Source organism: Chiloscyllium punctatum, chromosome 25 (assembly GCF_047496795.1).
Source record: "Chiloscyllium punctatum isolate Juve2018m chromosome 25, sChiPun1.3, whole genome shotgun sequence".
Taxonomy (NCBI): domain Eukaryota; kingdom Metazoa; phylum Chordata; class Chondrichthyes; order Orectolobiformes; family Hemiscylliidae; genus Chiloscyllium; species Chiloscyllium punctatum.
In genome coordinates, this window is record NC_092763.1 from 86,634,733 (window position 1) to 86,658,337 (window position 23,605).

Sequence of the window (23,605 nt, forward strand, 5' to 3'; positions counted from 1 at the left end):
AGAGGGACTGTCCGAGTATAGAGGGACTGAGTATAGAGGGACTGAGTATAGAGGGACTGTCCGAGTATAGAGGGACTGTCCGAGTATAGAGGGACTGAGTACAGAGGGACTGAGTATAGAGGGACTGTCCGAGTATAGAGGGACTGAGTATAGAGGCACTGAGTATAGAGGGACTGAGTATAGAGGGACTGTCCAAGTATAGAGGGACTGTCCGAGTATAGAGGGACTGAGTATAGAGGGACTGAGTATAGAGGGACTGTCCGAGTATAGAGGGACTGAGTATAGAGGGACTGTCCGAGTATAGAGGGACTGAGTATAGAGGGACTGAGTATAGAGGGACTGTCCGAGTATAGAGGGACTGTCCGAGTATAGAGGGACTGAGTATAGAGGGACTGAGTATAGAGGGACTGTCCGAGTATAGAGGGACTGTCCGAGTATAGAGGGACTGAGGATAGAGGGACTGAGGATAGAGGGACTGAGTATAGAGGGACTGAGTATAGAGGGACTGTCCGAGTATAGAGGGACTGTCCGAGTATAGAGGGACTGAGTATAGAGGGACTGTCCGAGTATAGAGGGACTGAGTATAGAGGGACTGTCCGAGTATAGAGGGACTGAGTATAGAGGGACTGAGTATAGAGGGACTGAGTATAGAGGGACTGTCCGAGTATAGAGGGACTGAGTATAGAGGGACTGAGTATAGAGGGACTGTCCGAGTATAGAGGGACTGAGTATAGAGGGACTGAGTATAGAGGGACTGAGTATAGAGGGACTGTCCGAGTATAGAGGGACTGAGTATAGAGGGACTGAGTATAGAGGGACTCTCCGTGTATAGAGGGACTGAGTATAGAGGGACTGAGTATAGAGGGACTGTCCGAGTAAACAGGGACTGAGTATAGAGGGACTGAGTATAGAGGGACTGTCCGAGTATAGAGGGACTGATTATAGAGGGACTGTCCGAGTATAGAGGGACTAAGTATAGAGGGACTGAGTATAGAGGGACTGTCCGAGTATAGAGGGACTGTCCGAGTATAGAGGGACTGAGTACAGAGGGACTGAGTATAGAGGGACTGTCCGAGTATAGAGGGACTGAGTATAGAGGCACTGAGTATAGAGGGACTGAGTATAGAGGGACTGTCCAAGTATAGAGGGACTGTCCGAGTATAGAGGGACTGAGTATAGAGGGACTGAGTATAGAGGGACTGTCCGAGTATAGAGGGACTGAGTATAGAGGGACTGTCCGAGTATAGAGGGACTGAGTATAGAGGGACTGAGTATAGAGGGACTGTCCGAGTAAAGAGGGAATGTCCGAGTATAGAAGGACTGTCCGAGTATAGAGGGACTGAGTATAGAGGGACTGAGTATAGAGGGACTGAGTATAGAGGGACTGAGTATAGAGGGACTGTCCGAGTATAGAGGGACTGAGTATAGAGGGACTGTCCGAGTATAGAGGGACTGAGTATAGAGGGACTGAGTATAGAGGGACTGTCCGAGTATAGAGGGACTGTCCGAGTATAGAGGGACTGAGGATAGAGGGACTGAGGATAGAGGGACTGAGTATAGAGGGACTGAGTATAGAGGGACTGTCCGAGTATAGAGGGACTGTCCGAGTATAGAGGGACTGAGTATAGAGGGACTGAGTATAGAGGGACTGTCCGAGTATAGAGGGACTGAGTATAGAGGGACTGTCCGAGTATAGAGGGACTGAGTATAGAGGGACTGAGTATAGAGGGAGTGTCCGAGTATAGAGGGACTGAGTATAGAGGGACTAAGTATAGAGGGACTGAGTATAGAGGGACTGTCCGAGTATAGAGGGACTGAGTATAGAGGGACTGTCCGAGTATAGAGGGACTGAGTATAGAGGGACTGAGTATAGAGGGACTGTCCGAGTATAGAGGGACTGAGTATAGAGGGACTGTCCGAGCATAGAGGGACTGTCCGAGTATAGAGGGACTGAGTATAGAGGGACTGAGTATAGAGGGACTGTCCGAGTATAGAGGGACTGAGTATAGAGGGACTGTCCGAGTATAGAGGGACTGAGTATAGAGGGACTGAGTATAGAGGGACTGTCCGAGTATAGAGGGACTGAGTATAGAGGGACTGTCCGAGTATAGAGGGACTGAGTATACAAGGACTGAGTATAGAGGGACTGAGTATAGAGGGACTGTCCGAGTATAGAGGGACTGAGTATAGAGGGACTGAGTATCGAGGGACTGTCCGAGTATAGAGGGACTGAGTATAGAGGGACTGTCCGAGTATAGAGGGACTGAGTATAGAGGGACTGTCCGAGTATAGAGGGACTGAGTATAGAGGGACTGAGTATAGAGGGACTGTCCGAGTATAGAGGGACTGAGTATAGAGGGACTGTCCGAGTATAGAGGGACTGAGTAGAGAGGGCCTGTCCGAGTATAGAGGGACTGTCCGAGTATAGAGTGACTGAGTATAGAGGGACTGAGTATAGAGGGACTGTCCAAGTATAGAGGGACTGAGTATAGAGGGACTGTCCGAGTATAGAGGGACTGAGTATAGAGGGACTGTCCGAGTAAAGAGGGACTGAGTATAGAGGGACTGAGGATAGAGGGACTGAGTATAGAGGGACTGAGGATAGAGGGACTTAGTATGGAGGGACTGAGTATAGAGGGACTGAGTATAGAGGGACTGTCCGAGTATAGAGGGACTGAGTATAGAGGGACTGAGGATAGAGGGACTGAGTATAGAGGGACTGAGGATAGAGGGACTATCCGAGTACAGAGGGACTGAGTATAGAGGGACTGAGTATAGAGGGACTGTCCGAGTATAGAGGGACTGAGTATAGAGGGACTGAGTATAGAGGGATGAGTATAGAGGGACTGTCCGAGTATAGAGGGACTGAGTATAGAGGGACTGAGTATAGAGGGACTGTCCGAGTATAGAGGGATTGAGTATAGAGGGACTGAGTATAGAGGGACTGTCCGAGTATAGAGGGACTGAGGATAGAGGGACTGAGTATAGAGGGACTGAGTATAGAGGGACTGTCCGAGTATAGAGGGACTGAGTATAGAGGGACTGAGTATAGAGGGACTGTCCGAGTATAGAGGGACTGTCCGAGTATAGAGGGACTGAGGATAGAGGGACTGAGTTCAGAGGGACTGAGTATAGAGGGACTGTCCGAGTATAGAGGGACTGAGTATAGAGGGACTGAGTATAGAGGGACTGTCCGAGTATAGAGGGACTGAGTATAGAGGGACTGAGTATAGAGGGACTGTCCGAGTCAAGAGGGACTGAGTATAGAGGGACTGTCCGAGTATAGAGGGACTGAGTATAGAGGGACTGAGGATAGAGGGACTGTCCGAGTATAGAGGGACTGAGTATAGAGGGACTGTCCGAGTATAGAGGGACTGAGGATAGAGGGACTGAGGTTAGAGGGACTGAGGATAGAGGGACTGAGTATAGAGGGACTGTCCGAGTATAGAGGGACTGAGTATAGAGGGACTGTCCGAGTATAGAGGGACTGAGTATAGAGGGACTGAGTATAGAGGGACTGTCCGAGTATAGAGGGACTGTCCGAGTATAGAGGGACTGAGTAAAGAGGGACTGAGTATAGAGGGATTGAGTATAGAGGGACTGAGTATAGAGGGACTGAGTATAGAGGGACTGTCCGAGTATAGAGGGACTGAGTATAGAGGGACTGAGTATAGAGGGATTGAGTATAGAGGGACTGAGTATAGAGGGACTGAGTATAGAGGGACTGAGTATAGAGCGACTGTCCGAGTATAGAGGGACTGAGTATAGAGGGACTGTCCGAGTATAGAGGGACTGAGTATAGAGGGACTGAGTATAGAGGGACTGTCCGAGTATAGAGGGACTGAGTATAGAGGGACTGAGTATAGAGGGACTGAGTATGGAGGGACTGAGTATAGAGGGACTCTCCGAGTATAGAGGGACTGAGTATAGAGGGACTGAGTATAGAGGGAATGAGTATGGAGGGTCTGAGTATAGAGGGACTGTCCGAGTATAGAGGGACTGAGTATAGAGGGACTGAGTATAGAGGGACTGTCCGAGTATAGAGGGACTGAGTATAGAGGGACTGTCCGAGTATAGAGGGACTGAGTATAGAGGGACTGAGTATAGAGGGACTGAGGATAGAGGGACTGAGTATAGAGGGACTGTCCGAGTATAGAGGGACTGAGTATAGAGGGACTGAGTATAGAGGGACTGAGGATAGAGGGACTGAGGATAGAGGGACTGAGGAGAGAGGGACTGTCCGAGTACAGAGGGACTGAGTTTAGAGGGACTGAGTATAGAGGGACTGAGTATAGAGGGACTGTCCGAGTATAGAGGGACTGAGTATAGAGGGACTGAGTATAGAGGGACTGAGTATAGAGGGACTGTCCGAGTATAGAGGGACTGAGTATAGAGGGACTGAGTATAGAGGGACTGTCCGAGTATAGAGGGACTGAGTATAGAGGGACTGAGGATAGAGGGACAGAGTACAGAGGGACTGAGTATAGAGGGACTGAGGATAGAGGGACTGTCCGAGTATAGAGGGACTGAGTATAGAGGGACTGAGTATAGAGGGACTGAGTATAGAGGGACTGAGTATAGAGGGACTGTCCGAGTATAGAGGGACTGAGTATAGAGGGACTGAGTATAGAGGGACTGAGTATAGAGGGACTGTCCGAGTCAAGAGGGACTGAGTATAGAGGGACTGTCCGAGTATAGAGGGACTGAGTATAGAGGGACTGAGTATAGAGGGACTGTCCGAGTATAGAGGGACTGAGTATAGAGGGACTGTCCGAGTATAGAGGGACTGAGGATCGAGGGACTGAGGTTAGAGGGACTGAGGATAGAGGGACTGTCCGAGTATAGAGGGACTGAGTATAGAGGGACTGTCCGAGTATAGAGGGACTGAGTATAGAGGGACTGTCCGAGTATAGAGGGACTGAGTATAGAGGGACTGTCCGAGTATAGAGGGACTGAGTATAGAGGGACTGAGTATAGAGGGACTGTCCGAGTATAGAGGGACTGTCCGAGGAAAGAGGGACTGAGTATAGAGGGACTGAGTATAGAGGGACTGTCCGAGTATAGAGGGACTGAGTATAGAGGGACTGAGTATAGAGGGACTCTCCGAGTATAGAGGGACTGAGTATAGAGGGACTGAGTATAGAGGGACTGTCCGAGTAAACAGGGACTGAGTATAGAGGGACTGAGTATAGAGGGACTGTCCGAGTATAGAGGGACTGATTATAGAGGGACTGTCCGAGTATAGAGGGACTGAGTATAGAGGGACTGAGTATAGAGGGACTGTCCGAGTCAAGAGGGACTGAGTATAGAGGGACTGTCCGAGTATAGAGGGACTGAGTATAGAGGGACTGAGTATAGAGGGACTGTCCGAGTATAGAGGGACTGAGTATAGAGGGACTGTCCGAGTATAGAGGGACTGAGGATAGAGGGACTGAGGTTAGTGGGACTGAGGATAGAGGGACTGAGTATAGAGGGACTGTCCGAGTATAGAGGGACTGAGTATAGAGGGACTGTCCGAGTATAGAGGGACTGAGTATAGAGGGACTGAGTATAGAGGGACTGTCCGAGTATAGAGGGACTGTCCGAGTATAGAGGGACTGAGTATAGAGGGACTGAGTATAGAGGGATTGAGTATAGAGGGACTGAGTATAGAGGGACTGAGTATAGAGGGACTGTCCGAGTATAGAGGGACTGTCCGAGTATAGAGGGACTGAGTATAGAGGGACTGAGTATAGAGGGATTGAGTATAGAGGGACTGAGTATAGAGGGACTGAGTATAGAGGGACTGTCCGAGTATAGAGGGACTGAGTATAGAGGGACTGTCCGAGTATAGAGGGACTGAGTATAGAGGGACTGAGTATAGAGGGACTGTCCGAGTATAGAGGGACTGTCCGAGTATAGAGGGACTGAGTATAGAGGGACTGAGTATAGAGGGACTGTCCGAGTCAAGAGGGACTGAGTATAGAGGGACTGTCCGAGTATAGAGGGACTGAGTATAGAGGGACTGAGGATAGAGGGACTGTCCGAGTATAGAGGGACTGAGTATAGAGGGACTGTCCGAGTATAGAGGGACTGAGGATAGAGGGACTGAGGTTAGAGGGACTGAGGATAGAGGGACTGAGTATAGAGGGACTGTCCGAGTATAGAGGGACTGAGTATAGAGGGACTGTCCGAGTATAGAGGGACTGAGTATAGAGGGACTGAGTATAGAGGGACTGTCCGAGTATAGAGGGACTGTCCGAGTATAGAGGGACTGAGTAAAGAGGGACTGAGTATAGAGGGATTGAGTATAGAGGGACTGAGTATAGAGGGACTGAGTATAGAGGGACTGTCCGAGTATAGAGGGACTGAGTATAGAGGGACTGAGTATAGAGGGATTGAGTATAGAGGGACTGAGTATAGAGGGACTGAGTATAGAGGGACTGAGTATAGAGCGACTGTCCGAGTATAGAGGGACTGAGTATAGAGGGACTGTCCGAGTATAGAGGGACTGAGTATAGAGGGACTGAGTATAGAGGGACTGTCCGAGTATAGAGGGACTGAGTATAGAGGGACTGAGTATAGAGGGACTGTCCGAGTATAGAGGGACTGAGTATAGAGGGACTGAGGATAGAGGGACTGAGGATAGAGGACTGTCCGAGTATAGAGTGACTGAGGATAGAGGGACAGAGTATACAGGGACTGAGGATAGAGGGACCGATTATAGAGGGACTGTCCGAGTATAGAGGGACTGTCCGAGTATAGAGGGACTGAGGATAGAGGGACTGAGTATAGAGGGACTGTCCGAGTAAAGAGGGACTGAGTATAATGGGACTGTCCGAGTATAGAGGGACTGAGTTCAGAGGGACTGAGTATAGAGGGACTGTCGAGTATAGAGGGACTGAGTATAGAGGGACTGTCCGAGTATAGAGGGACTGAGTATAGAGGGACTGAGTATAGAGGGACTGTCCGAGTATAGAGGGACTGAGTATAGAGGGACTGAGTATAGAGGGACTGAGTATAGAGGGACTGTCCGAGTATAGAGGGACTGAGTATAGAGGGACTGAGTATCGAGGGACTGTCCGAGTATAGAGGGACTGAGTATAGAGGGACTGAGTATAGAGGGACTGTCCGAGTATAGAGGGACTGAGTATAGAGGGACTGAGTATAGAGGGACTGAGTATAGAGGGACTGTCCGAGTATAGAGGGACTGAGTATAGAGGGACTGTCCGAGTATAGAGGGACTGAGGATAGAGGGACTGAGGTTAGAGGGACTGAGGATAGAGGGACTGAGTATAGAGGGACTGTCCGAGTATAGAGGGACTGAGTATAGAGGGACTGTCCGAGTATAGAGGGGACTGAGTATAGAGGGACTGAGTATAGAGGGACTGTCCGAGTATAGAGGGACTGTCCGAGTATAGAGGGACTGAGTATAGAGGGACTGAGTATAGAGGGATTGAGTATAGAGGGACTGAGTATAGAGGGACTGAGTATAGAGGGACTGTCCGAGTATAGAGGGACTGTCCGAGTATAGAGGGACTGAGTATAGAGGGACTGAGTATAGAGGGATTGAGTATAGAGGGACTGAGTATAGAGGGACTGAGTATAGAGGGACTGTCCGAGTATAGAGGGACTGAGTATAGAGGGACTGTCCGAGTATAGAGGGACTGAGTATAGAGGGACTGAGTATAGAGGGTCTGTCCGAGTATAGAGGGACTGAGAAGAGAGGGACTGTCCGAGTATAGAGGGACTGAGTATAGAGGGACTGAGTATAGAGGGACTGAGAAGAGAGGGACTGTCCGAGTATAGAGGGACTGAGTATAGAGGGACTGTCCGAGTATAGAGGGACTGAGTATAGAGGGACTGAGTATAGAGGGACTGTCCGAGTATAGAGGGACTGAGTATAGAGGGACTGTCCGAGTATAGAGGGACTGTCCGAGTATAGAGGGACTGAGTATAGAGGGACTGAGTATAGAGGGACTGTCCGAGTATAGAGGGACTGAGTATAGAGGGACTGTCCGAGTATAGAGGGACTGAGTATAGAGGGACTGAGTATAGAGGGACTGTCCGAGTACAGAGGGACTGAGTATAGAGGGACTGTCCGAGTATAGAGGGACTGAGTATAGAGGGACTGAGTATAGAGGGACTGTCCGAGTATAGAGGGACTGAGTATAGAGGGACTGAGTATAGAGGGACTGTCCGAGTATAGAGGGACTGAGTATAGAGGGACTGAGTATCGAGGGACTGTCCGAGTACAGAGGGACTGAGTATAGAGGGACTGAGTATAGAGGGACTGTCCGAGTATAGAGGGACTGAGTATAGAGGGACTGTCCGAGTATAGAGGGACTGAGTATAGAGGGACTGAGTATAGAGGGACTGAGTATAGAGGGACTGTCGGAGTATAGAGGGACTGAGTATAGAGGGACTGTCCGAGTAAAGAGGGACTGAGTATAGAGGGACTGTCCGAGTATAGAGGGACTGTCCGAATATAGAGGGACTGAGTATAGAGGGACTGAGTATAGAGGGACTGTCCGAGTATAGAGGGACTGAGTATAGAGGGACTGTCCGAGTATAGAGGGACTGAGTATAGAGGGACTGTCCGAGTAAAGAGGGACTGAGTATAGAGGGACTGTCCGAGTATAGAGGGACTGAGTATAGAGGGACTGAGTATAGAGGGACTGAGTATGGAGGGACTGAGTATAGAGGGACTCTCCGAGTATAGAGGGACTGAGTATAGAGGGACTGAGTATAGAGGGAATGAGTATGGAGGGTCTGAGTATAGAGGGACTGTCCGAGTATAGAGGGACTGAGTATAGAGGGACTGAGTATAGAGGGACTGTCCGAGTATAGAGGGACTGAGTATAGAGGGACTGTCCGAGTACAGAGGGACTGAGTATAGAGGGACTGAGTATAGAGGGACTGTCCGAGTATAGAGGGACTGAGTATAGAGGGACTGTCCGAGTATAGAGGGACTGAGTATAGAGGGACTGAGTATAGAGGGACTGAGTATAGAGGGACTGTCGGAGTATAGAGGGACTGAGTATAGAGGGACTGTCCGAGTAAAGAGGGACTGAGTATAGAGGGACTGTCCGAGTATAGAGGGACTGTCCGAATATAGAGGGACTGAGTATAGAGGGACTGAGTATAGAGGGACTGTCCGAGTATAGAGGGACTGAGTATAGAGGGACTGTCCGAGTATAGAGGGACTGAGTATAGAGGGACTGTCCGAGTAAAGAGGGACTGAGTATAGAGGGACTGTCCGAGTATAGAGGGACTGAGTATAGAGGGACTGAGTATAGAGGGACTGAGTATGGAGGGACTGAGTATAGAGGGACTCTCCGAGTATAGAGGGACTGAGTATAGAGGGACTGAGTATAGAGGGAATGAGTATGGAGGGTCTGAGTATAGAGGGACTGTCCGAGTATAGAGGGACTGAGTATAGAGGGACTGAGTATAGAGGGACTGTCCGAGTATAGAGGGACTGAGTATAGAGGGACTGAGTATAGAGGGATTGAGTATAGAGGGACTGAGTATAGAGGGACTGAGTATAGAGGGACTGTCCGAGTATAGAGGGACTGTCCGAGTATAGAGGGACTGAGTATAGAGGGACTGAGTATAGAGGGATTGAGTATAGAGGGACTGAGTATAGAGGGACTGAGTATAGAGGGACTGTCCGAGTATAGAGGGACTGAGTATAGAGGGACTGTCCGAGTATAGAGGGACTGAGTATAGAGGGACTGAGTATAGAGGGTCTGTCCGAGTATAGAGGGACTGAGAAGAGAGGGACTGTCCGAGTATAGAGGGACTGAGTATAGAGGGACTGAGTATAGAGGGACTGAGAAGAGAGGGACTGTCCGAGTATAGAGGGACTGAGTATAGAGGGACTGTCCGAGTATAGAGGGACTGAGTATAGAGGGACTGAGTATAGAGGGACTGTCCGAGTATAGAGGGACTGAGTATAGAGGGACTGTCCGAGTATAGAGGGACTGTCCGAGTATAGAGGGACTGAGTATAGAGGGACTGAGTATAGAGGGACTGTCCGAGTATAGAGGGACTGAGTATAGAGGGACTGTCCGAGTATAGAGGGACTGAGTATAGAGGGACTGAGTATAGAGGGACTGTCCGAGTACAGAGGGACTGAGTATAGAGGGACTGTCCGAGTATAGAGGGACTGAGTATAGAGGGACTGAGTATAGAGGGACTGTCCGAGTATAGAGGGACTGAGTATAGAGGGACTGAGTATAGAGGGACTGTCCGAGTATAGAGGGACTGAGTATAGAGGGACTGAGTATCGAGGGACTGTCCGAGTACAGAGGGACTGAGTATAGAGGGACTGAGTATAGAGGGACTGTCCGAGTATAGAGGGACTGAGTATAGAGGGACTGTCCGAGTATAGAGGGACTGAGTATAGAGGGACTGAGTATAGAGGGACTGAGTATAGAGGGACTGTCGGAGTATAGAGGGACTGAGTATAGAGGGACTGTCCGAGTAAAGAGGGACTGAGTATAGAGGGACTGTCCGAGTATAGAGGGACTGTCCGAATATAGAGGGACTGAGTATAGAGGGACTGAGTATAGAGGGACTGTCCGAGTATAGAGGGACTGAGTATAGAGGGACTGTCCGAGTATAGAGGGACTGAGTATAGAGGGACTGTCCGAGTAAAGAGGGACTGAGTATAGAGGGACTGTCCGAGTATAGAGGGACTGAGTATAGAGGGACTGAGTATAGAGGGACTGAGTATGGAGGGACTGAGTATAGAGGGACTCTCCGAGTATAGAGGGACTGAGTATAGAGGGACTGAGTATAGAGGGAATGAGTATGGAGGGTCTGAGTATAGAGGGACTGTCCGAGTATAGAGGGACTGAGTATAGAGGGACTGAGTATAGAGGGACTGTCCGAGTATAGAGGGACTGAGTATAGAGGGACTGTCCGAGTATAGAGGGACTGAGTATAGAGGGACTGAGTATAGAGGGACTGAGGATAGAGGGACTGAGTATAGAGGGACTGTCCGAGTATAGAGGGACTGAGTATAGAGGGACTGAGTATAGAGGGACTGAGGATAGAGGGACTGAGGATAGAGGGACTGAGGAGAGAGGGACTGTCCGAGTACAGAGGGACTGAGTTTAGAGGGACTGAGTATAGAGGGACTGAGTATAGAGGGACTGTCCGAGTATAGAGGGACTGAGTATAGAGGGACTGAGTATAGAGGGACTGAGTATAGAGGGACTGTCCGAGTATAGAGGGACTGAGTATAGAGGGACTGAGTATAGAGGGACTGTCCGAGTATAGAGGGACTGAGTATAGAGGGACTGAGGATAGAGGGACAGAGTACAGAGGGACTGAGTATAGAGGGACTGAGGATAGAGGGACTGTCCGAGTATAGAGGGACTGAGTATAGAGGGACTGAGTATAGAGGGACTGAGTATAGAGGGACTGAGTATAGAGGGACTGTCCGAGTATAGAGGGACTGAGTATAGAGGGACTGAGTATAGAGGGACTGAGTATAGAGGGACTGTCCGAGTCAAGAGGGACTGAGTATAGAGGGACTGTCCGAGTATAGAGGGACTGAGTATAGAGGGACTGAGTATAGAGGGACTGTCCGAGTATAGAGGGACTGAGTAGAGAGGGACTGTCCGAGTATAGAGGGACTGAGGATCGAGGGACTGAGGTTAGAGGGACTGAGGATAGAGGGACTGTCCGAGTATAGAGGGACTGAGTATAGAGGGACTGTCCGAGTATAGAGGGACTGAGTATAGAGGGACTGTCCGAGTATAGAGGGACTGAGTATAGAGGGACTGTCCGAGTATAGAGGGACTGAGTATAGAGGGACTGAGTATAGAGGGACTGTCCGAGTATAGAGGGACTGTCCGAGGAAAGAGGGAATGAGTATAGAGGGACTGAGTATAGAGGGACTGAGTATAGAGGGACTGTCCGAGTATAGAGGGACTGAGTATAGAGGGACTGAGTATAGAGGGACTCTCCGAGTATAGAGGGACTGAGTATAGAGGGACTGAGTATAGAGGGACTGTCCGAGTAAACAGGGACTGAGTATAGAGGGACTGAGTATAGAGGGACTGTCCGAGTATAGAGGGACTGATTATAGAGGGACTGTCCGAGTATAGAGGGACTGAGTATAGAGGGACTGAGTATAGAGGGACTGTCCGAGTCAAGAGGGACTGAGTATAGAGGGACTGTCCGAGTATAGAGGGACTGAGTATAGAGGGACTGAGTATAGAGGGACTGTCCGAGTATAGAGGGACTGAGTATAGAGGGACTGTCCGAGTATAGAGGGACTGAGGATAGAGGGACTGAGGTTAGAGGGACTGAGGATAGAGGGACTGAGTATAGAGGGACTGTCCGAGTATAGAGGGACTGAGTATAGAGGGACTGTCCGAGTATAGAGGGACTGAGTATAGAGGGACTGAGTATAGAGGGACTGTCCGAGTATAGAGGGACTGTCCGAGTATAGAGGGACTGAGTATAGAGGGACTGAGTATAGAGGGATTGAGTATAGAGGGACTGAGTATAGAGGGACTGAGTATAGAGGGACTGTCCGAGTATAGAGGGACTGTCCGAGTATAGAGGGACTGAGTATAGAGGGACTGAGTATAGAGGGATTGAGTATAGAGGGACTGAGTATAGAGGGACTGAGTATAGAGGGACTGTCCGAGTATAGAGGGACTGAGTATAGAGGGACTGTCCGAGTATAGAGGGACTGAGTATAGAGGGACTGAGTATAGAGGGACTGTCCGAGTATAGAGGGACTGAGAAGAGAGGGACTGTCCGAGTATAGAGGGACTGAGTATAGAGGGACTGAGTATAGAGGGACTGAGAAGAGAGGGACTGTCCGAGTATAGAGGGACTGAGTATAGAGGGACTGTCCGACTATAGAGGGACTGAGTATAGAGGGACTGAGTATAGAGGGACTGTCCGAGTATAGAGGGACTGAGTATAGAGGGACTGTCCGAGTATAGAGGGACTGTCCGAGTATAGAGGGACTGAGTATAGAGGGACTGAGTATAGAGGGACTGTCCGAGTATAGAGGGACTGAGTATAGAGGGACTGTCCGAGTATAGAGGGACTGAGTATAGAGGGACTGAGTATAGAGGGACTGTCCGAGTACAGAGGGACTGAGTATAGAGGGACTGTCCGAGTATAGAGGGACTGTCCGAGTATAGAGGGACTGAGTATAGAGGGACTGAGTATAGAGGGACTGTCCGAGTATAGAGGGACTGAGTATAGAGGGACTGAGTATAGAGGGACTGTCCGAGTATAGAGGGACTGAGTATAGAGGGACTGAGTATCGAGGGATTGTCCGAGTACAGAGGGACTGAGTATAGAGGGACTGAGTATAGAGGGACTGTCCGAGTATAGAGGGACTGAGTATAGAGGGACTGTCCGAGTATAGAGGGACTGAGTATAGAGGGACTGAGTATAGAGGGACTGAGTATAGAGGGACTGTCGGAGTATAGAGGGACTGAGTATAGAGGGACTGTCCGAGTAAAGAGGGACTGAGTATAGAGGGACTGAGTATAGAGTGACTGTCCGAGTATAGAGGGACTGAGTATAGAGGGACTGAGTATAGAGGGACTGTCCGAGTATAGAGGGACTGAGTATAGAGGGACTGAGGATAGAGGGACAGAGTACAGAGGGACTGAGTATAGAGGGACTGAGTATAGAGGGACTGTCCGAGTATAGAGGGACTGAGTATAGAGGGACTGAGTATAGAGGGACTGAGGATAGAGGGACAGAGTACAGAGGGACTGAGTATAGAGGGACTGAGTATAGAGTGACTGTCCGAGTATAGAGGGACTGAGTATAGAGGGACTGAGTATAGAGGGACTGTCCGAATATAGAGGGACTGAGTATAGAGGGACTGAGTATAGAGGGACTGTCCGAGTATAGAGGGACTGAGTATAGAGGGACTGTCCGAGTATAGAGGGACTGAGTATAGAGGGACTGTCCGAGTAAAGAGGGACTGAGTATAGAGGGACTGAGTATAGAGGGACTGAGTATAGAGGGACTCTCCGAGTATAGAGGGACTGAGTATAGAGGGACTGAGTATAGAGGGAATGAGTATGGAGGGTCTGAGTATAGAGGGACTGTCCGAGTATAGAGGGACTGAGTATAGAGGGACTGAGTATAGAGGGACTGTCCGAGTATAGAGGGACTGAGTATAGAGGGACTGTCCGAGTATAGAGGGACTGAGTATAGAGGGACTGAGTATAGAGGGACTGAGGATAGAGGGACTGAGTATAGAGGGACTGTCCGAGTATAGAGGGACTGAGTATAGAGGGACTGAGTATAGAGGGACTGAGGATAGAGGGACTGAGGATAGAAAGACTGAGGAGAGAGGGACTGTCCGAGTACAGAGGGACTGAGTTTAGAGGGACTGAGTATAGAGGGACTGAGTATAGAGGGACTGTCCGAGTATAGAGGGACTGAGTATAGAGGGACTGTCCGAGTATAGAGGGACTGAGTATAGAGGGACTGTCCGAGTATAGAGGGACTGAGTATAGAGGGACTGAGTATAGAGGGACTGTCCGAGTATAGAGGGACTGAGTATAGAGGGACTGAGGATAGAGGGACAGAGTACAGAGGGACTGAGTATAGAGGGACTGAGGATAGAGGGACTGTCCGAGTATAGAGGGACAGAGTATAGAGGGACTGAGTATAGAGGGACTGAGTATAGAGGGACTGAGTATAGAGGGACTGTCCGAGTATAGAGGGACTGAGTATAGAGGGACTGAGTATAGAGGGACTGAGTATAGAGGGACTGTCCGAGTCAAGAGGGACTGAGTATAGAGGGACTGTCCGAGTATAGAGGGACTGAGTATAGAGGGACTGAGTATAGAGGGACTGTCCGAGTATAGAGGGACTGAGTATAGAGGGACTGTCCGAGTATAGAGGGACTGAGGATCGAGGGACTGAGGTTAGAGGGACTGAGGATAGAGGGACTGTCCGAGTATAGAGGGACTGAGTATAGAGGGACTGTCCGAGTATAGAGGGACTGAGTATAGAGGGACTGTCCGAGTATAGAGGGACTGAGTATAGAGGGACTGAGTATAGAGGGACTGTCCGAGTATAGAGGGACTGTCCGAGGAAAGAGGGACTGAGTATAGAGGGACTGAGTATAGAGGGACTGAGTATAGAGGGACTGTCCGAGTATAGAGGGACTGAGTATAGAGGGACTGAGTATAGAGGGACTCTCCGAGTATAGAGGGACTGAGTATAGAGGGACTGAGTATAGAGGGACTGTCCGAGTAAACAGGGACTGAGTATAGAGGGACTGAGTATAGAGGGACTGTCCGAGTATAGAGGGACTGATTATAGAGGGACTGTCCGAGTATAGAGGGACTGAGTATAGAGGGACTGAGTGTAGAGGGACTGTCCGAGTATAGAGGGACTGTCCGAGTATAGAGGGACTGAGTACAGAGGGACTGAGTATAGAGGGACTGTCTGAGTATAGAGGGACTGAGTATAGAGGGACTGAGTATAGAGGGACTGAGTATAGAGGGACTGTCCGAGTATAGAGGGACTGTCCGAGTATAGAGGGACTGAGTATAGAGGGACTGAGTATAGAGGGACTGTCCGAGTATAGAGGGACTGAGTATAGAGGGACTGTCCGAGTATAGAGGGACTGAGTATAGAGGGACTGTCCGAGTATAGAGGGACTGTCCGAGTATAGAGGGACGGTCCGAGTATAGAGGGACTGTCCGAGTATAGAGGGACTGAGTATAGAGGGACTGAGTATAGAGGGACTGAGTATAGAGGGACTGTCCGAGTATAGAGGGACTGAGTATAGAGGGACTGAGTATAGAGGGACTGTCCGAGTATAGAGGGACTGAGTATAGAGGGACTGAGGATAGAGGGACAGAGTATAGAGGGACTGAGTATAGAGGGACTGAGGATAGAGGGACTGTCCGAGTATAGAGGGACAGAGTATGGAGGGTCTGAGTATAGAGGGACTGAGTATAGAGGGACTGAGTATAGAGGGATTGAGTATAGAGGGACTGAGTATAGAGGGACTGAGTATAGAGGGACTGAGTATAGAGGGACTGTCCGAGTATAGAGGGACTGTCCGAGTATAGAGGGACTGAGTATAGAGGGATTGAGTATAGAGGGACTGAGTATAGAGGGACTGAGTATAGAGGGACTGTCCGAGTATAGAGGGACTGAGTATAGAGGGACTGTCCGAGTATAGAGGGACTGAGTATAGAGGGACTGAGTATAGAGGGACTGTCCGAGTATAGAGGGACTGAGAAGAGAGGGACTGTCCGAGTATAGAGGGAGTGAGTATAGAGGGACTGTCCGAGTATAGAGGGACTGAGTATAGAGGGACTGTCCGAGTATAGAGGGACTGAGTATAGAGGGACTGAGTATAGAGGGACTGTCCGAGTATAGAGGGACTGTCCGAGTATAGAGGGACTGAGTATAGAGGGACTGAGTATAGAGGGACTGTCCGAGTCAAGAGGGACTGAGTATAGAGGGACTGTCCGAGTATAGAGGGACTGAGTATAGAGGGACTGAGGATAGAGGGACTGTCCGAGTATAGAGGGACTGAGTATAGAGGGACTGTCCGAGTATAGAGGGACTGAGGATAGAGGGACTGAGGTTAGAGGGACTGAGGATAGAGGGACTGAGTATAGAGGGACTGTCCGAGTATAGAGGGACTGAGTATAGAGGGACTGTCCGAGTATAGAGGGACTGAGTATAGAGGGACTGAGTATAGAGGGACTGAGTATAGAGGGACTGTCCGAGTATAGAGGGACTGTCCGAGTATAGAGGGACTGAGTAAAGAGGGACTGAGTATCGAGGGATTGAGTATAGAGGGACTGAGTATAGAGGGACTGAGTATAGAGGGACTGTCCGAGTATAGAGGGACTGAGTATAGAGGGACTGAGTATAGAGGGATTGAGTATAGAGGGACTGAGTATAGAGGGACTGAGTATAGAGGGACTGAGTATAGAGCGACTGTCCGAGTATAGAGGGACTGAGTATAGAGGGACTGTCCGAGTATAGAGGGACTGACTATAGAGGGACTGAGTATAGAGGGACTGTCCGAGTATAGAGGGACTGAGTATAGAGGGACTGAGTATAGAGGGACTGTCCGAGTATAGAGTGACTGAGGATAGAGGGACAGAGTATACAGGGACTGAGGATAGAGGGACCGATTATAGAGGGACTGTCCGAGTATAGAGGGACTGTCCGAGTATAGAGGGACTGAGGATAGAGGGACTGAGTATAGAGGGACTGTCCGAGTAAAGAGGGACTGAGTATAATGGGACTGTCCGAGTATAGAGGGACTGAGTTCAGAGGGACTGAGTATAGAGGGACTGTCCGAGTATAGAGGGACTGAGTATAGAGGGACTGTCCGAGTATAGAGGGACTGAGTATAGAGGGACTGAGTATAGAGGGACTGTCCGAGTATAGAGGGACTGAGTATAGAGGGACTGAGTATAGAGGGACTGAGTATAGAGGGACTGTCCAAGTATAGAGGGACTGAGTATAGAGGGACTGAGTATCGAGGGACTGTCCGAGTATAGAGGGACTGAGTATAGAGGGACTGAGTATAGAGGGACTGTCCGAGTATAGAGGGACTGAGTATAGAGGGACTGAGTATAGAGGGACTGAGTATAGAGGGACTGTCCGAGTATAGAGGGACTGAGTATAGAGGGACTGTCCGAGTATAGAGGGACTGAGGATAGAGGGACTGAGGTTAGAGGGACTGAGGATAGAGGGACTGAGTATAGAGGGACTGTCCGAGTATAGAGGGACTGAGTATAGAGGGACTGTCCGAGTATAGAGGGACTGAGTATAGAGGGACTGAGTATAGAGGGACTGTCCGAGTATAGAGGGACTGTCCGAGTATAGAGGGACTGAGTATAGAGGGACTGAGTATAGAGGGATTGAGTATAGAGGGACTGAGTATAGAGGGACTGAGTATAGAGGGACTGTCCGAGTATAGAGGGACTGTCCGAGTATAGAGGGACTGAGTATAGAGGGACTGAGTATAGAGGGATTGAGTATAGAGGGACTGAGTATAGAGGGACTGAGTATAGAGGGACTGTCCGAGTATAGAGGGACTGAGTATAGAGGGACTGTCCGAGTATAGAGGGACTGAGTATAGAGGGACTGAGTATAGAGGGTCTGTCCGAGTATAGAGGGACTGAGAAGAGAGGGACTGTCCGAGTATAGAGGGACTGAGTATAGAGGGACTGAGTATAGAGGGACTGAGAAGAGAGGGACTGTCCGAGTATAGAGGGACTGAGTATAGAGGGACTGTCCGAGTATAGAGGGACTGAGTATAGAGGGACTGAGTATAGAGGGACTGTCCGAGTATAGAGGGACTGAGTATAGAGGGACTGTCCGAGTATAGAGGGACTGTCCGAGTATAGAGGGACTGAGTATAGAGGGACTGAGTATAGAGGGACTGTCCGAGTATAGAGGGACTGAGTATAGAGGGACTGTCCGAGTATAGAGGGACTGAGTATAGAGGGACTGAGTATAGAGGGACTGTCCGAGTACAGAGGGACTGAGTATAGAGGGACTGTCCGAGTATAGAGGGACTGAGTATAGACGGACTGAGTATAGAGGGACTGTCCGAGTATAGAGGGACTGAGTATAGAGGGACTGAGTATAGAGGGACTGTCCGAGTATAGAGGGACTGAGTATAGAGGGACTGAGTATCGAGGGACTGTCCGAGTACAGAGGGACTGAGTATAGAGGGACTGAGTATAGAGGGACTGTCCGAGTATAGAGGGACTGAGTATAGAGGGACTGTCCGAGTATAGAGGGACTGAGTATAGAGGGACTGAGTATAGAGGGACTGAGTATAGAGGGACTGTCGGAGTATAGAGGGACTGAGTATAGAGGGACTGTCCGAGTAAAGAGGGACTGAGTATAGAGGGACTGTCCGAGTATAGAGGGACTGTCCGAATATAGAGGGACTGAGTATAGAGGGACTGAGTATAGAGGGACTGTCCGAGTATAGAGGGACTGAGTATAGAGGGACTGTCCGAGTATAGAGGGACTGAGTATAGAGGGACTGTCCGAGTAAAGAGGGACTGAGTATAGAGGGACTGTCCGAGTATAGAGGGACTGAGTATAGAGGGACTGAGTATAGAGGGACTGAGTATGGAGGGACTGAGTATAGAGGGACTCTCCGAGTATAGAGGGACTGAGTATAGAGGGACTGAGTATAGAGGGAATGAGTATGGAGGGTCTGAGTATAGAGGGACTGTCCGAGTATAGAGGGACTGAGTATAGAGGGACTGAGTATAGAGGGACTGTCCGAGTATAGAGGGACTGAGTATAGAGGGACTGTCCGAGTATAGAGGGACTGAGTATAGAGGGACTGAGTATAGAGGGACTGAGGATAGAGGGACTGAGTATAGAGGGACTGTCCGAGTATAGAGGGACTGAGTATAGAGGGACTGAGTATAGAGGGACTGAGGATAGAGGGACTGAGGATAGAGGGACTGAGGAGAGAGGGACTGTCCGAGTACAGAGGGACTGAGTTTAGAGGGACTGAGTATAGAGGGACTGAGTATAGAGGGACTGTCCGAGTATAGAGGGACTGAGTATAGAGGGACTGAGTATAGAGGGACTGAGTATAGAGGGACTGTCCGAGTATAGAGGGACTGAGTATAGAGGGACTGAGTATAGAGGGACTGTCCGAGTATAGAGGGACTGAGTATAGAGGGACTGAGGATAGAGGGACAGAGTACAGAGGGACTGAGTATAGAGGGACTGAGGATAGAGGGACTGTCCGAGTATAGAGGGACTGAGTATAGAGGGACTGAGTATAGAGGGACTGAGTATAGAGGGACTGAGTATAGAGGGACTGTCCGAGTATAGAGGGACTGAGTATAGAGGGACTGAGTATAGAGGGACTGTCCGAGTCAAGAGGGACTGAGTATAGAGGGACTGTCCGAGTATAGAGGGACTGAGTATAGAGGGACTGAGTATAGAGGGACTGTCCGAGTATAGAGGGACTGAGTATAGAGGGACTGTCCGAGTATAGAGGGACTGAGGATCGAGGGACTGAGGTTAGAGGGACTGAGGATAGAGGGACTGTCCGAGTATAGAGGGACTGAGTATAGAGGGACTGTCCGAGTATAGAGGGACTGAGTATAGAGGGACTGTCCGAGTATAGAGGGACTGAGTATAGAGGGACTGTCCGAGTATAGAGGGACTGAGTATAGAGGGACTGAGTATAGAGGGACTGTCCGAGTATAGAGGGACTGTCCGAGGAAAGAGGGACTGAGTATAGAGGGACTGAGTATAGAGGGACTGTCCGAGTATAGAGGGACTGAGTATAGAGGGACTGAGTATTGAGGGACTCTCCGAGTATAGAGGGACTGAGTATAGAGGGACTGAGTATAGAGGGACTGTCCGAGTAAACAGGGACTGAGTATAGAGGGACTGAGTATAGAGGGACTGTCCGAGTATAGAGGGACTGATTATAGAGGGACTGTCCGAGTATAGAGGGACTGAGTATAGAGGGACTGAGTATAGAGGGACTGTCCGAGTCAAGAGGGACTGAGTATAGAGGGACTGTCCGAGTATAGAGGGACTGAGTATAGAGGGACTGAGTATAGAGGGACTGTCCGAGTATAGAGGGACTGAGTATAGAGGGACTGTCCGAGTATAGAGGGACTGAGGATAGAGGGACTGAGGTTAGAGGGACTGAGGATAGAGGGACTGAGTATAGAGGGACTGTCCGAGTATAGAGGGACTGAGTATAGAGGGACTGTCCGAGTATAGAGGGACTGAGTATAGAGGGACTGAGTATAGAGGGACTGTCCGAGTATAGAGGGACTGTCCGAGTATAGAGGGACTGAGTATAGAGGGACTGAGTATAGAGGGATTGAGTATAGAGGGACTGAGTATAGAGGGACTGAGTATAGAGGGACTGTCCGAATATAGAGGGACTGTCCGAGTATAGAGGGACTGAGTATAGAGGGACTGAGTATAGAGGGATTGAGTATAGAGGGACTGAGTATAGAGGGACTGAGTATAGAGGGACTGTCCGAGTATAGAGGGACTGAGTATAGAGGGACTGTCCGAGTATAGAGGGACTGAGTATAGAGGGACTGAGTATAGAGGGACTGTCCGAGTATAGAGGGACTGAGAAGAGAGGGACTGTCCGAGTATAGAGGGACTGAGTATAGAGGGACTGAGTATAGAGGGACTGAGAAGAGAGGGACTGTCCGAGTATAGAGGGACTGAGTATAGAGGGACTGTCCGAGTAAAGAGGGACTGAGTATAATGGGACTGTCCGAGTATAGAGGGACTGAGTTCAGAGGGACTGAGTATAGAGGGACTGTCCGAGTATAGAGGGACTGAGTATAGAGGGACTGTCCGAGTATAGAGGGACTGTCCGAGTATAGAGGGACTGTCCGAGTATAGAGGGACTGAGTATAGAGGGACTGAGTATAGAGGGACTGTCCGAGTATAGAGGGACTGTCCGAGTATAGAGGGACTGAGGATAGAGGGACTGAGGATAGAGGGACTGAGTATAGAGGGACTGTCCGAGTATAGAGGGACTGTCCGAGTATAGAGGGACTGTCCGAGTATAGAGGGACTGAGTATAGAGGGACTGAGTATAGAGGGACTGTCCGAGTATAGAGGGACTGAGTTTTGAGGGACTGTCCGAGTATAGAGGGACTGAGTATAGAGGGACTGAGTATAGAGGGACTGTCCGAGTATAGAGGGACTGAGTACAGAGGGACTGAGTATAGAGGGAACTGTCCGAGTATAGAGGGACTGAGTATAGAGGGACTGAGTATAGAGGGACTGTCCGAGTATAGAGGGACTGTCTGAGTATAGAGGGACTGAGGATAGAGGGACTGAGGATAGAGGGACTGAGTATAGAGGGACTGAGTATAGAGGGACTGTCCGAGTATAGAGGGACTGAGTATAGAGGGACTGAGTATAGAGGGACTGTCCGAGTATAGAGGGACTGAGTATAGAGGGACTGTCCGAGTATAGAGGGACTGAGTATAGAGGGACTGAGTATAGAGGGACTGTCCGAGTATAGAGGGACTGAGTATAGAGGGACTGTCCGAGTATAGAGGGACTGTCCGAGTATAGAGGGACTGAGTATAGAGGGACTGAGTATAGAGGGACTGTCCGAGTATAGAGGGACTGAGTATAGAGGGTCTGTCCGAGTATAGAGGGACTGAGTATAGAGGGACTGAGTATAGAGGGACTGTCCGAGTACAGAGGGACTGAGTATAGAGGGACTGTCCGAGTATAGAGGGACTGTCCGATTATAGAGGGACTGAGTATAGAGGGACTGAGTATAGAGGGACTGTCCGAGTATAGAGGGACTGAGTATAGAGGGACTGAGTATAGAGGGACTGAGTATAGAGGGACTGTCCGAGTATAGAGGGACTGAGTATAGAGGGACTGAGTATCGAGGGACTGTCCGAGTACAGAGGGACTGAGTATAGAGGGACTGAGTATAGAGGGACTGTCCGAGTATAGAGGGACTGAGTATAGAGGGACTGTCCGAGTATAGAGGGACTGAGTATAGAGGGACTGAGTATAGAGGGACTGTCCGAGTATAGAGGGACTGAGTATAGAGGGACTGTCCGAGTAAAGAGGGACTGAGTATAGAGGGACTGTCCGAGTATAGAGGGACTGATTATACAGGGACTGTCCGAGTATAGAGGGACTGAGTATAGAGGGACTGAGTATAGAGGGACTGTCCGAGTATAGAGGGACTGTCCGAGTATAGAGGGACTGAGTACAGAGGGACTGAGTATAGAGGGACTGTCTGAGTATAGAGGGACTGAGTATAGAGGGACTGAGTATAGAGGGACTGTCCGAGTATAGAGGGACTGTCCGAGTATAGAGGGACTGAGTATAGAGGGACTGAGTATAGAGGGACTGTCCGAGTATAGAGGGACTGAGTATAGAGGGACTGTCCGAGTATAGAGGGACTGAGTATAGAGGGACTGGGGAAAGAGGGACTGTCCGAGTATAGAGGGACTGTCCGAGTATAGAGGGACGGTCCGAGTATAGAGGGACTGAGTATAGAGGGACTGAGTATAGAGGGACTGTCCGAGTATAGAGGGACTGTCCGAGTATAGAGGGACTGAGGATAGAGGGACTGAGGATAGAGGGACTGAGTATAGAGGGACTGTCCGAGTATAGAGGGACTGTCCGAGTATAGAGGGACTGTCCGAGTTTAGAGGGACTGAGTATAGAGGGACTGAGTATAGAGGGACTGTCCGAGTATAGAGGGACTGAGTATAGAGGGACTGTCCGAGTATAGAGGGACTGAGTATAGAGGGACTGAGTATAGAGGGACTGTCCGAGTATAGAGGGACTGAGTATAGAGGGACTGAGTATAGAGGGAACTGTCCGAGTATAGAGGGACTGAGTATAGAGGGACTGAGTAAAGAGGGACTGTCCGAGTATAGAGGGACTTAGTATAGAGGGACTGTCCGAGTATAGAGGGACTGAGTATAGAGGGACTGAGTATAGAGGGACTGTCCGAGTATCGAGGGACTGAGTATAGAGGGACTGTCCGAGTATAGAGGGACTGTCCGAGTATAGAGGGACTGAGTATAGAGGGACTGAGTATAGAGGGACTGTCCGAGTATAGAGGGAC